Below are 16,037 nucleotides of genomic sequence, written 5' to 3'. Positions count from 1 at the left end.
GACTATAGACCTATTAGTTTCTTACCCGTAATGGGGAAAATATTGGATGGGCTGATCATCAAAAGGATAATTTGGCATCAACAAAACAATAACCTCATGAACAGTAATCAACTTGGTTTTAAACAAGGGAGATCAACGATAGATGCAGCAATGAAGGTAAAACAATTCATTAACACAGCATGGAACAACGGACAACATGCAATCCTAATAAAAATTGATTTCAAGAAAGCTTTCGACTATATGTGGTGGCCAGTATTATGAAAAGACTAAACAAAATAAAGTGCCCAAACAACTTAAAAAACATAACTAAGGACTACTTAATGGAAAGAAAGGCAGGGTATTACACAAACAGCATAACGGTGAAAAAACAATAGCCAGAGGGTGCCCACAAGGCTCCAAGAGTGGACCAGGTCTTTGGAACCTGGCATTTGATGGGTTATTGAACAGGATACCAAATACTGATACAATCCGGATACAAGCATTTGCAGATGATGCATTGGTTATGGTCGCAAATAACAACTGTGACATGTTAAAGGAAGAGGCAAACAAAATACAGTAGAACCTCGAAAACTCGGCTCTCGATAACCCGGCACTCCGGATAACTCGGCCACACCTGGCAGGGCAAAAAAATCCTTAGTTAATTAATTTTCATTATAGACAGCTTTATGCTCTCATAAAGTATTTTTCTGAGGTCTGTCTTATCAGGTAAATTACTGTACACAGTGTATTCATTAATTTTCATTTTCATGTAGTAAAGGCTCTATGCCTTCATAAAGGACGTACTTTTCCTTTGTTTAAGGGTATTTGGGCAGTTTATTCTTTGTTATATTGTCAAGTAACCAATACATACAAGTACAGTACAGTATTTTCTGAGGAAACACTCGTACTTATTTTTTTAACCCCATTCCCGATAACCCGGCATTTTCACAAACTCGGCCACCCTTCAGTCCACATTAGGCCGAGTTTTCAAGGTTCTACTGTACTAAAAATCATAAACGATTGGAATATCAAATATAAACAGCACATCAACCACTCTAAATGTGAGGCACTAGTCTGCACAAGGAAAAACTAGAGAAGACAACTGAAAAAACCAATTGGAGTCAAAATTGGGGGAAGAAATATCAAAAATGTTTAGAGTATCAGATATCTGGGAATATTCTTTGATAGAAAACTAAATTGGAAAAGTCACATACAAGAAATCTACAAGAAAATGGTTGAAAAAGCTAACTTAATAGAACAAATCAGCAGGAACACATGAAGGATAAATTCTACAAATGCTCGATTGATCTACAAAGGAGACATAGAGCTGGGAGTGCTGTACGGAGTTCAAGTATGGGGAGAAGCACTGCACACCATTCACAATAAAAGAAAATTAATATCCATCCAAAGGAAAGCCGCCATTCGAATTTGCAGGGCTTACAGGACGTCTCCCACCGATGCCCTACTAGTAATTGCAAAAATTAAACCTATCCACTTGATAGCAAAAAAGATCATCTGGGAGAGGAATCTTTTAAAGGAGAATATACATAATAAAACAGAAAATGAAATAAAGAAGGAAATAAAAACAAGAAACCTCTCCAATAATGTTCAATTATTAAAAATGATTATTAATCATGACACAGAAGACATAGATAAGGCCACAACAATAAGAAATCCAGCAAAAAAAGAGAGTTACACTATCAACATGAACTATCAAGAAAACATAAACAAAGGGACATGAACAAATATATACACTGACAAGTCACGCACATCGGATGGTGTAGAAAGTGGCATAATAATAAAAGGAAAAAATGACCGGATAACTTGTCAAGCATCACTGAAAATTGCCAACCATTGCACAACAGTACAAGCTGAAAGTTTTGCGATTTACAAAGCTCTTGAATACATCGAGAAGAACAAGAACCAACGCAAAGGTGACATAAACATTTTCACGGACAGTCAGATGACTCTGCACTTGCTTAAAACGAAGAACAGAAGAACAAAACTAATAAACGAGCTAATTGAACTATCAGAGAAAGTCCACAATAAGCAGAAAATCACATACAACTGGATACCAAGTCACAAAGGTCACGACAGAAACGAAAAAGTGGACGCATTGGCCAAACGTGCAACAAAAATCAATACAAAAGAGTGCTACACCAGAATCCTGATCAAGTGAAATCAAAAGACAAATAAGGAATATAACAGACAAACAATGGCAAGAGGAGTGGACTGATTCAACAACTGGCAGACATTGTTACAAATTCTTTCCAAACATCAAAGATAGACTACAAAATAAAAGCTTCAAACCGTCCTTTGGAAGCACACAATGCATTACTGCACACGGCAACTTTAAAGCATATCTTTATCGCTTTAAAAAAACGGTTAAACCTATGTGTGATGTGGACATTGACAAAGAAGACAATGTTCACCACTATATATGTGAGTGCACTAAATACATAAAACAACGAGACAAACTTACTAAAAGTTGTCTACATGCAGGTTACAACTGGCCGCCAAAAACACGGACATAGCGACAAACAAGAACCTAATGAAGGCATTAGAAACGTACATTACAGAAACGCAAGTGCTGGTAAAATTTCCTCACCAAATTCACCAACGTACTGGCCACAACCAGAAAAGTGAACGTGAGGAGAATTCAGAAACAGAAAATGAAAATGAAAACACCGATATAGAAGAAGAAGATTATGAGGACGACAACAGTAAAGAAGAAATAATGACTAGTGAAGAAAGCGAAGACGACAACGAAGACAGCTACACGGACTAACCGACATTGAAAGTATATGTAATTAGGAATTAACAATATAATCGTGTAAACCCATTGGGTATTTTAGTTTGAATGGCAGAAAAAAAAATTGTAAATGGTTAAGTAAACCATAAGTATATAAATTGTAACACATTCTCTTAGGACTTGTAAATTGTGATAGGGTTCTACTGTTATCTTCGCCATTGTAAGGAAAGGTATTGGACGACATGTGGTAGTCCATTCTTCCAACCTTACCCATTAGGTACTGATATCACCATGTTAATGTTGTGTTCTAAATCGAACTACAATAATATATAAGATAAAATTGTCAGGACTTTAATAATTGGATTGTCACAAGTTTGTATATTTATCTGGTTTACAAAGTGTATGATTTTGTTTTAATAAAAGCGGAGCAGGCGCCCATGGGGCCCATGCCTTCCTTCACACTATCCTGTCCTACTGTATTTCACACTTCAAATCTCATGCTTCCCCTTCTTTCAGCTTCCTAAAGGCTAAGTCCAATGCTTAAAACTGGACAGCTCTCTTATCCTTTTATTTGAAGGGCATGTTGTAGGCTCCGGACAACATGCTCCTGACCCTGAAAGAGTCAGAACGATAACCAACTTAGCTCTGCCTAAGTCAAAAGAGCAGCTAAGAAGTTTCTTGGGCATATACGGTTACTATCGGGATTATATTTCGGATTACAAAGGGTTAACTAACCCCCTCACAGATTTACTCGCACGACAGGCGCCCAAAATGATAGAATGGAATCGGGAGCTCGAAAATACCTTCGAGACTGTAAAAGCAAGGCTCGGAAGGGCGCCGTAGTTATTTTTGCCAGACCCGGAGAGTTCTTTCATGTTATTCAAGGATGCATTGAATCAAGCTATCGGAGTTTGTTTGGCGCAATTCTCGCCGGAAGGGCAGGAAAGGCCGTTAGCTTTCACGAGTGAAAAACTAAAGGGTGCGGTGGTCCGGTGGGCTACCATCAAGAAAGAGCAATCATTTGGGGTCTTTGGAAATTTAACTACTGGATTTATGTGAGACCAGTCAAGGTGGTCTCGGACCACAACCCCTTAAAGTACTTGACATTGTCAACACCCTAGAGTGCAAAACTTACGCGCTGGGCTCTTGCATTACAAGGACACGACATCCAGATTGAATACCAAAAAGGGAAATTACGTGGTAACGCAGATGCTCTCTCTCGATTAGAGACTGAGGAAGATAGCGATCATTAGGCATCAGTAACAAAGGCATCTCTGCGCGTAGATGGATAAACTTCCTGGATTTTCCGGAAGTATGGGTCAGTCCGACATCAGATAATTTTTGTAAGATTGTCGGGTGTTGTGAAAGGGATCAAACAGGCTTAAGTAAGCTCAGTTTGATCCTCGGCCGTGGAGGTGTCGGGATAAAATCGTCCGTTACATGATTTCCCGTGCTTTTCCATTTTTCAACGAACGACGGTTGTCGCCATAGAAACAGCAATCTGACAACTTTTGAAAACTCGACCGCGGATTGGTTGAAAAACATCGGACCATCAGCGGACGTCTTGTAGCGCTACTAAGTGCTGATTGGTGGAATCCGATTTACTTCAATCCGTACAAAAGGATTGAGTTGTGGCGGAAACTTTAGTTCACCTTGGACACATGAAGTGGACTCACAGTTGACTTTAGTTCGTCTCAAACATATCAAGGGAACTCATGGTCATTCTAACTTAGCCTAAGCAGACCTAGAAAATTATTTCGTCTCGCTGTGCGGTAAATAACATTAGAAGTTTTCGTCGCAAGGTGTCTTTCCGACAAACCTGTTGTAGTGGATACATGTGTTGAACTTTGTTAACATCTGACGTTTTGTAATTGTTATTTGTGAAAATTTTTGTAACTGTACATACGTTTACTTTCAATATATATAAGTTTTTGAATTTAACTGGCGTATGTGTGTTTTGAACTTGACTAATTGACTCGTGGAGTGGACAAACAAATATTAATATTTATAATACAGTATTTTAAACATATACAAATCAAAATTCATGCGAAATATTAATTATTCCACCAAAGTGTACGTCTGTATGCAAACCTTTAGATGTTGGATTTCTTAGACAATTAAAACTTTTAACTAAAGAAATTTTAAATGCTATACAATTATTCTGTAATGATTCTTCGATGAAATTGTTTTGGACAACTAGAAATGGCATTATAAAATTACATTCGATTCATCATCATCAATTATCTGCACCAATATTTAATAATTTGATTAAGCATGCATGCTTTGCTTCTGGCCTCATAAATAAAAAGTGTCAATTCTTAAATGTAAAACAAGTTTGTTTTTCTTTTTTAAACACTGAGAGTTTAAATTGTGTTGAGATTAATTGCCAAAATCTTCGATTTGATAAATGTGCACGATGCCAACAGGTTCTTTGTTTAGTTTGCTTTGTTGAAAAATATCATGTAAATAGTTGCCCATCTAATAATTTATGAATATAATAACTTTTAAATATATCTATTAAAATGTATTTACTTATTACGTTTTGATTGTTTTTTTTATATTTATTCTATCATTACTTTTATATTATATATATATATATATAATCATATTTGAGTTTTTCCTTATTTTACTCTACAAATGTAATACAAAGATACCTCGGTTTTCATAGTGTTCAATACTAAAAGAATAAGACATTAATATAAAATGAGTATAATAAACTAATACGATGGTCTCCAAAACAGAATCGCCATCTAACTGTTTTGATTGATCGAAATTAATAATAACTGTTCGGCATCTTCAACTGTTTGCAGTCTCTGTTTTGTTAGCACATTTACGCCTTTCGCTAACATTAGCCTCCATTTTCGCCACAACGAAACGAGAAGTCGCTTTCCAGTGAAAAACGACTTCTCGTACAGTATTATATGCGGCCGATTTCAGCAATCTTAATGCCGATCTCTCATTTTTTAATGATTTCCCTTAACTCGATCGTGTTCCTGGCCTTCTTCAAAGGGCTGCAGGCTCTGGAAACTTTCTTTGGTCCCACGATGAAACTAAAAAGAAGGGAAGTAATGAAATTGTTTTGCTAGGCGTGCAAAGTAATGCTCATACAGCAAGAAACAATGCCATGACGACTTGTGAGCTCAAGCTCTTTGTTTTCAGAAAATTAGCAACGAAATCATGTGGCATACCAACAAACTCTGAGGCAAATTTTTTGCAAAAAAATCGACGAAAACCAAAGTCAACGAAAATCGAAGTATTACGGTATCGCTGTCTTCCTCTGTGACCGTTTCACTACTAAAAATTTTCATATTTGTGTAAATAGTACGACATTTGATTGCTAGTAATCCTGACTCGTGGTTACGCGCGGAGCCCTAAATGTCGCACGGAGTTTTAAAGGTGGGGTGCTATGGCACCCCACCTTTAAAACTCAATTTTTCATAATGCATAGTTTTTTCACGATTTTTTCATTTTAAATGTTTGTTGGCATGTGTTTTTGATATTAATCAAGAAAACTACTTTAAATATGTCGTTTTTATTTATTACTAACGAAAAACAGAAAGTTTCCCGTTTTTAGAAATTTTTCGAAAAAAAATTGTCAACTTCAAAAGTGTATTTTACAAACTGTAAACAAGTCTGATGCTATCTAAGCTATCAATCGTCTTCCTGTATGTGTTTTTTTAACTGTTTCAACAATTAAATTCTTTGTACCAAACACCGGGCCAAAAATATCTCAGTATTTCCAAAAATACACAATCTAAAATCATACAGCAACTAGAGGTAAAAATAGAGATTATTGGCAGATAACATCGATAGTAAACTTCTTTTACACTGTAATTGGTTAATTTATATGTCTGTTATTAGATCGACCTATAAAAACAATTGCTGGAAATATTCCCGCGAAATGCCACGCCCCCGAAGGCTACCACATCGAAGTATGTAAACAATTGCTATAAAATCGCTTGACAGTATTTAGACGAATAAACATGTTTTCAACACCATTTAGCAATAAATATCACCAAAAAACACCACCTTTCAAACTTTCAATGCTAAGTCTACGGGAAACTTTTTCGCCGTTTATTGGCTTTAAAAATCCTGTTTTTACGCCTTTTATGGTCTGATTGGTCATTTCTATGATGATTGACTCGATATCAACCGATAAGCGTTTTCTTGAAACTGTAAATCAGATCGACCCACCTCCGTTAGTCGCACTAATAAAAGTTACTCCGTTAGGCGCGCGGGGTACTATAGTACCCTACTGATTTCCATTGTAAGTCTATGCAAAAAATTATTTTCGTACAAATTTGAAATTTTTATAACACATAGGAGAAAAATCTGAAGAGTTTCTTCTCCATTTGAACCCTTAAAGAAAGAAAGAAAGAAAGTTTCTTGTACAGAAAATCAAGTAATTGGTAAGTTTAAATTGATAATTTTTACAAATTTTAAATGTTTTAATAAAATATACAATTAAAAAATGGAACTTTCATTAACTGTAATGTAATTTTTCTCTTTAGTCAATAATGCCTGATATAATTGTAACATGTTGCTTTCAACCAGTCCATACTGACAACTTTTTTACACCTTTGAGATGGAAGAAAGGAAGTTTACTCGCAAAGGTTAAGCATATAGCTACAATCAAAGAAATCAAAAACGATGGAGGAAGTACAGTTACAGCTACAGGCAAGTAGTTGTAACTGTACTTCCTCCATCGCTATATTTTTGTGAATATTAATTTAAATTTAGTCTCTTCTTTCAACCCTTTGTCCTATTGTTCTATTTCCTTCTAGGACTTTTTTATCTATTTCTTATGTAAATCCCTCCCTTGGACAAGATGACCAATTCTGAGAAATGTGAACAACAAAGAGTGAACAGGACTGTGAGGACAAAGAGACAACGGACAAGTCATTTTCTAGCTGGACTGCGAAGTATACAAACGTGAGAGAACGCTCCGAGTCGTGTTAGCAACGACCAGAGATCTCGGAAGTATGTTAAGACAAGGAGTCCTGTTTTAAGGTAGAATCGACAACAGTGAAAGAAAAAATCTTAAGTATAGAAGAAGAAGAAGACAATGAGTCAAATTTTTGGAGAATATCGTGTGGTGTCCCACCCAACAGCACGCATAGTGCAAATACGCCAACAAAATCCCGGGTATTTCTGTTTCTATTGTATATATTCTTCCTTCGTCCTCTTGTTTCTATTCTTTTCTTCCATTATTGTTAAGTTAGTGTATAAGATTAGTTTTAAGATCGGGCTTCATATTATAGCGATCAGGATCGGTACCGCACATTTGGATATAACGAACTATTGTCCTAGCGGTAACTTCGCATAAATAGTAATATATCATGACGTTGAAATTCCCAAAGAAGAAGAATCTGTATATATACGTGAAATTGTTTACTTGTAAAAATATATCAATTATTTTTTTACTGTATCCTGTCTGCCATTGTGGTAAATTTCAATTTTGCGCTAACTTTCACATGCCTCACCCAAATGAAAATTAATGAGAAATCATATTATATTTGTATTAAAGCATTTTTTACATTTAAATTGCTGATTTGCACATTTAAATAATTTTAGATGTCAGCATAACATCTCTGCAATGAACAAACGGGATGGTTTGCATGACAACAAAATTGTATATCGCTGCTTTTATTAAGCTACATATTATTAAATTATTCTTGAATAAAAATATTTCATATCATGTTTTGTGAATAATTTTTAATACAAATTAATTTTCAGTTATCAGCAGATAGAAAAATAATTACAGCAACAAGTAAGTGCAAGGGTCAGTGCAAACATGTAGCAGCAACGATTTTTGCATTAAATAATTATAAAGACAATAGTGTTACCAGTGGAAAACAACAATGGGGAATTCCACAACATAAGAAGATATACACATCAGGTGGATGTCACCTTAGTAACTGTGTAACTCCAAAAAAACAAAAATAAATAAAAATACCAGCATCGTTATCATCAAATGCACCATTTTCATTATATCAAAAAGTAAAACACATTAATTGTGATCTTTCTTCAATGTTAAGAGCTGAATTCGATGAAGAAACACAATGTCAAGTGCTGCTATCTGATGTAATTGACACAGTTCATGAACAATACGAGGAATTATATTTAAAATCTTTAATTACACAATTATTTGAAAGTAAACATATGAATGATCGTTATAAAATTGTTGAAAACCATCCTACAAAAATAAAACTAAAAAAATTTAATACATTTACAAATGTTAACATTTCAGAAAAATTGTCACAATTTCATAACGATAATGTGATTGTCACACTTCAAAAATTATTCAAATAGCATTTCTCACAAGAAAACAAAGCACATATCCAGACTGGTTCATTTACAAACTATATAGATTAAGCAGCTCTATGGCTCATTCTATAAAAACAATTTCAGAAAAAATTTAAGATTTTTTACTTCTTGGTCAAGATCACGTTATTGCTCTGCACAATAACTACAACTCCCCCAGCTACTCATTAAAAGCCATTTCTCTCCACCACTTTCTCATGATGTACTAAAGATTTATCCAGAAGTGTGTCCAAAAAGCGGAATGGGTGAATTTTTGTACATAACAGTCGAAGGTTGGTTTGATGTTTTAAGATAGAAAGAAACTTTTAATATAATGTTACAAAACAACGAAATGGTTGAAGATGATGGTTCCTTATCCGTGTATGCCGGAAAAAATAACATTAGATACTCTAACGTGGAAGCAGAACATGATCATTTAAAACAACTGCTATCTAACAACTGCTAACAATGCTATCTGCTTTGCATAGTATTTTATTTCCAAATGCAAATCAATCCTTGACAGTAGGATTATAATAACAAAGCTGCTTACTCAATCAATGAACTGCCTGTCATTTCATCTGGCTTCTTAATTCTAATAACTGTAAAATAGTAGGGGCAATGTCAGACAATTTTCCATCTCTTAATTTTAAATCATTACAAGATACAATAAATGGAACTTTATTCAGTGTATGTGTTGTGTGAGGTGTATCATTTTCTTCATCGAACATACATTCTACATTACCATGATCTGCAGTGACAATTAACGCAGTATTGCTTGACTTTTTAACAGCACTCAGCACTTTTGTAAGACAACCATCTATAGCCAGCACAGCCCTCTCAGCTGCTTTCATGTTACCTGTATGCCCTACCATATCAGGATTGGCATAATTTGCAACTATCGATGCAAACTCTTGGAAATTAATTTTTTCTACAACCTTTTCTGTGATTTCAAAGGCTAACATCTCTGGTTGCAGGTCACAAGTATTAACTTTTGGGAAAGGAATGAGTATCCTTTCTTCACCAGGAAAAGGCTCTTCTTTCCTACAATTAAGGAAGAAAGTCACATTAGCATATTTCTCAGTTTCAGCAATACGTAATTGCCGCAATCCATTGCCTGCTATTACTTGCTCTAAAGTGTTAACAAAAGATTCAAGAGGAAAGATATAAAAAATCTGAAGATTTTCTTTATATTTCATGATACTCAAAATTGAAGAGAATTTTGCTACTTCAGTATAGTCCGTTTTATCCAGCAAAATACTTGCCAACTGTATCATTCGATCAGCACAAAAGTTAGCTAGTAACACTCCATCTTCTAACTTTATACCCTGATAGCCTTCTATTACTACAGGTTTAATAAACTCATCAGTTATAACGTTTTGATAACTTTCATCAATCAACGACACTGCATCACCATAACGAGGCGCTTTCTCAAATGTGATAGCCTCATAAGCTTCAATTGTCCTCTCCCACCTATTATCACGGTCCATAGCATAATAACGCCCAGAGATAGTAACAATCTTTATGTCATTATTCTTTTCAAATTCTTAAATGCATCTCTTTCTTGAATTTGGTAATGTGTCTCTGCCATCTAAAAACGCATGTATCACCACCTTAATTTTGTGCTGTGATATCTTGCTTGCTTAGGTTGCAATGTGATTTTGATGCGAATGAACACCATCATATGACACCAACCCCATTATGTGGCATATACTATTTTTGCTTTTCAGATCATTAATAAAATTCTTCTGATTTGCATTGTTCTCTATCGTTCCAAATTCTTGGTTAATATGCTGAAGGCTCTGCATCACTACCCTACCACTGCCTATACTCACGTGGCCGACTTCTGAATTACCTATCTGATCACAAGGTAATCGAACATCAGTTCAACAGGCGGATAAGCTACACTTTGGATAACTAAAATTAATGTGTTGCCAGCAAGGCAGATTCGCATTGCTAATAGCATTGCAAATCCACCTTGCTCGCAACACATTATTTATTATTTTAGTCTCACTTATTACTTTCTACTTTATTTAAAAAATACACTCAAAGGAACAATTGCAACTGATTATGGAATTGAATTAAAGCAAATTGCAAAAAAATTTGTTTTCGCTTAAAAAAATATTAGAATAATCGATGCAGGAGTTATCATTTGTAATGAAGTTCCCTGGTTTCGTGCAAACCCTGATNTTAATAAAATTCTTCTGATTTGCATTGTTCTCTATCGTTCCAAATTCTTGGTTAATATGCTGAAGGCTCTGCATCACTACCCTACCACTGCCTATACTCACGTGGCCGACTTCTGAATTACCTATCTGATCACAAGGTAATCGAACATCAGTTCAACAGGTGGATAAGCTACACTTTGGATAACTAAAATTAATGTGTTGCCAGCAAGGCAGATTCGCATTGCTAATAGCATTGCAAATCCACCTTGCTCGCAACACATTATTTATTATTTTAGTCTCACTTATTACTTTCTACTTTATTTAAAAAATACACTCAAAGGAACAATTGCAACTGATTATGGAATTGAATTAAAGCAAATTGCAAAAAAATTTGTTTTCGCTTAAAAAAATATTAGAATAATCAATGCAGGAGTTATCATTTGTAATGAAGCTCCCTGGTTTCGTGCAAACCCTGATGGTATATGGAAAAAACGAAATAAAATAAGCTTATCTTGTAAAAATATATCAATTATTTTTTTACTGTATCCTGTCTGCCTTTGTGGTAAATTTCAATTTTGCGCTAACTTTCACAGCCTCACCCAAATGAAAATTAATGAGAAATCATATTTATACACTCAAAGGAACAATTGCAACTGATTATGGAATTGAATTAAAGCAAATTGCAAAAAAATTTGTTTTCGCTTAAAAAAATATTAGAATAATCGATGCAGGAGTTATCATTTGTAATGAAGTTCCCTGGTTTCGTGCAAACCCTGATGGTATATGGAAAAAACGAAATAAAATAAGCTTATTAATTGAAGTTTTTAGACTATTTACAAAAAATTAAATTTTTTTTGCTTACTCTAAATTAAATGCCCATACACGTAAAAAGATAAAAAAATTGTTGATTTCAAGACAAATGAGATATGTGAGGCCGAGACCACACCCCCGGACGGAAACCGGCTGTCGAGCTAAAGTCAATATATCAGTGACTTATTACGTAAATAGGACCGGTGTGACCAAGGAACGGGGTGCAAGACGACATAATTGTCGCATTCCAAGCCTAATTGAAAGATCTGCGATCGTCAATCGTGAGAACGAGACAGGGATTTTCCGCCAAGTAACTTTGGACGATCACCTTACAGAGAGTTTATAGCAAGACCTGCTGACACTCCTGTAAAAGGGGCAGCGGCTGGGACAGCTGCCTCCTCTCTGGGACAGAAAAATAGACATTAAGTAAAATTTACAATACCGTCATCCGGGAAAGAGCTTGACCCGACTCCAGAGGAAAACAACCCAAACAGGGATATTTGGCGACCCCACAGCCTAAATTGCGTCCTTGGAAACAGATCCGGGGATCAATAAAATCTCAGGAGACCAACATTTGGACCAACCAAAATCTCAGGATTTCGGGAAGAAAAAGTTTATAAAAGCCCAGAATTCCAAGGACAATGGGAGGGTGAATGTAAACAGTCAGGTCGGCTCAGTTCGGGACAAGAGGCTAACGGACTGAGCACTGCAGAAGAAGGATCTAGGGACTGAACTTCTCGTCGCAGAGTTTCCACCAAAGACGAATTCACAGATCAACCTTCCACATCGGACTTGTGCTATGAGGACCGGCTACACCTCCGCCTCCAACAGCAAAAGAGGAACCCTCTACGAACAACACCGAAGAATCGTTGCCGCAATCTTACCTACGTGCCCCAGGAAGGAACTCTCCAGCGTTTGGGACGATTCTTTATGAGGGACAGACCATCTTACTATTGTAAGCATCTTTTAACTGAATGAATGCGGTAAATTTATAAAATATGGTCTTGGTATGAGTCATCTTTGCGTCCAGCAAACCACTACTCCCATACGAAAAGGGCTTTCTTGTGTCATCCTGACAGATCACAAGAAAAGCGAGTGTGTTCACCTTTAACTGAAAGGTCGACACTTCCTCTCATCGGGGTCACCAACTACTCCTCCCAGACCCACAAATATTTGTAAAATATTTAGAATTTAAAAATTCTAAACTTTATTTTAAAAAAATAGCTCGTATTATACACAAATCCAATTAGCTTTATATGTAATAAATATTCAATTTTCTTATTTATTTATCTATAGTGATGTACAAAATGTAATACTTAAAGTGGAAAAAAATAAGACATTCATTTATTCACTATTAGAAAACAAGCAAATGTTCTACTTTAATTATTCTTTACCTGCAATTGTAAATAGTATTTAAGTATTAAGTGTAAAGTAATAAGTATTTAGTTTTACACTATAAAAAAAATTTGACTCATTTATAATTGGTAGCTGCAAATTTATTAATACTACACAAACAAACATTAGTTTATCTACATATGGATGAAGTGAAATGAACAATGTACAGTACAGTTCAATATTTCAAAAATTTTAATTCTACCAATGGATCTCTCAACGTGAATTCATACACGAGCAATTTTGAATGTTTCAACCATTTCATTACCACTATACTGCTTTTGATTTGGTTTTAAAAAAAAGGCATAATTATAATAGAATTTTTATCCGATATCATTTGTTATAAACAAATCTGTACTTTGTGGCCGTATGCCTTATTTTGTATATGCTATTCTTAGTATTCCATTCGTTTCCCTTTTCTCTTTGTTAGTTCCTTTGTCTATCATCTTCCAGAAACTTCTTCCCTAACCCTTTCCTGCACTTTGGGTACCCATTCTTTTCTATCAAATATCCATCTATCCTATTGCCTATCTTTTCTTCATCCCTTTTAGTATAAGTAGCTTTAAGTATTTAGTTATAGTTCCCTTATGTTTGTACCACGGTGAATACTTTTGTCACGAGATTTTAATAACTGCCGAAATTGTCTATAGAAGACCAAACGAGGAGTGTCGGAGTAAAAACTGATCCTGAAAAGGAAAATAAACACTGGTGAAAAAACAAAACATCTATTTGTATTGTTTATGTATCCTCTAGTTGAAAATACACTCACCACGTACGTATCTTACAACTTCTTCCTCCATACCCATTAGAAAGGAAGGTTATAAGTGCTGATGAAGCAATTCCAATAAGACATTTTATAGTATTAGCAGATTTATAGTAGGAATAAAACTGAATTTGATGTTGAACTGATGATGGCTTCTCAGTTTTAATTCTGTACAGTCAATGATTACTCTTGTTTCAGGATAATTTTCTTTAAATAATTAAAATAATGTAGCCTTAATAGATGATTTTGTTGGCCAAATGATCCAATCTTGTGTTGCAATTAAAAATAATTTCTAAAATTTGTAAAAAATACATTTTAATCCTAGTTCTATGAATTCCAAACAATGCATCTAACACTGAATAGCCCAAATCTAACTTTAACTTCATTAGAAGAATTAGTAACTTATTTTCCCAAGACAATTCATAAACTCTGACAAGACTGTTTCGAAGCATGTCTAAAAGTAAATTGAAAACATTGAATCCAATTCATGTTAGATGATTGGATGGTTGGTGTTTTATGGCACAAGGCTGACATAGGCCAAACTGTGCCATGCCAAATAGTCAAATTCTCCAATTTAATATATATATATATATATGATACAAAATAACAACAAAGAACAAAAACAAATTCTTTGAGTTTAAAAGAGGTATTACAGTTTGTGTGGAAATAATCAATTCTCCACCCTGTAAATCAATAAGAAATTCTTTTTCGGATTCAAATTATTATAATGAGTTCTTCAATTGTCTCTTCGCTAATTGCAGCTTTTAAAGCTTCATCAAAAGTTATAGGTTCACGGCTCATGGTTTGTTGTCTGATGCATATATCTACTCCACTTAAAAATTGTGCTTTTAACCATTCGTCTAGTTCTTTATTTTGAATTCTTCGCATTAGAGCAACTTCCACATCATTTGCACATGGTTCCAGCGTGACTTCTATCTCCATTGCCAACGCCTGAAATTGAGTGGCATATGTCTGAACATCTTCGCCTTTTCTTTGCACACAAGCATAGAATCTACTTAGTCTAAATAAAAATGGTTCATGCTCAAAGCACTGTATCATAATACACTTAAACTCATTGAATTCATCAATCTCCTTGATTCTCCGATCTATTCTCACAAATTCCCGAGCTATACCCGTCAGTTTGAGCTTGACCACAACTAGCATTTGTGCCTTCAACCAGGCTGCTACTATTCTACCATTACCAATGAATCAAAAAAATCTGTTAATCTGGGATCTCCTGCTTCTCCTGAGAATACAGGTATTAAGGGTATTATACTGCCTAGACCTCCTAATGTAACAGGGCTTGGTACTGGATTCGGATTTGGGTTGCCTGGCCCAGCCGCAGGTTAAGGTTGGGAATTGTCCTCCATTATTTCTACTGATATTAAATATACCTCCTACTCTAAAAATTCTAATCCTACTGAAATCAACCTCCTACTTGATTATGCCCTTTTTCGCCTTATCGATTTTTTGAGAAAGTTGAACCCCACTCCTGAAAAACCAATATGTGAACCACCAGGGAAGTCAGGGATGGTCACACCTCCCTTTCCAGCAACTTGTCAAGATGATTATGTTCAGAGGCGGCATAAGGTGTGGGCAACGTGGACCACCGTCTATGGCCTCGCTGTCCGAGGGGCCTCGCGCTTCAAAGGTTTATGCATTACATAAAAGCTGTAAACTCAACGAGAAAGTTTTACTCATCATGAAACAATAGATATATTGACATACCAAATTTGTTTTTATTTGTCTAGCAACATTTGCTAGCATTGGGTTGCTATCACGAGGAATCCTTGCTAGCCAGAGCTGGGGATTTCACATTGTGTTTGTTTACGTTACTTTCACGATTCTCAATGGCTAGAAAGCCAATCAAAGT

General features: G+C 35.3%; 1 pseudogene; it reads right to left on the bottom strand.

Moving 5' to 3' along the window:
* Window positions 1-13,454: 13,454 nt before the first annotated feature.
* LOC111624138 lies at window positions 13,455-14,715 on the bottom strand (annotated as a pseudogene).
* Between the last annotated feature and the right edge of the window lie 1,322 nt (window positions 14,716-16,037).

The sequence above is a fragment of the Centruroides sculpturatus genome, unplaced genomic scaffold (assembly GCF_000671375.1).
Source record: "Centruroides sculpturatus isolate CEXI.00-Female unplaced genomic scaffold, Cexi_2.0 scaffold214, whole genome shotgun sequence".
In the NCBI taxonomy this organism is placed as follows: Eukaryota; Metazoa; Arthropoda; class Arachnida; order Scorpiones; family Buthidae; genus Centruroides; species Centruroides sculpturatus.
This window is presented reverse-complemented; position numbering and strand designations above follow the sequence as displayed.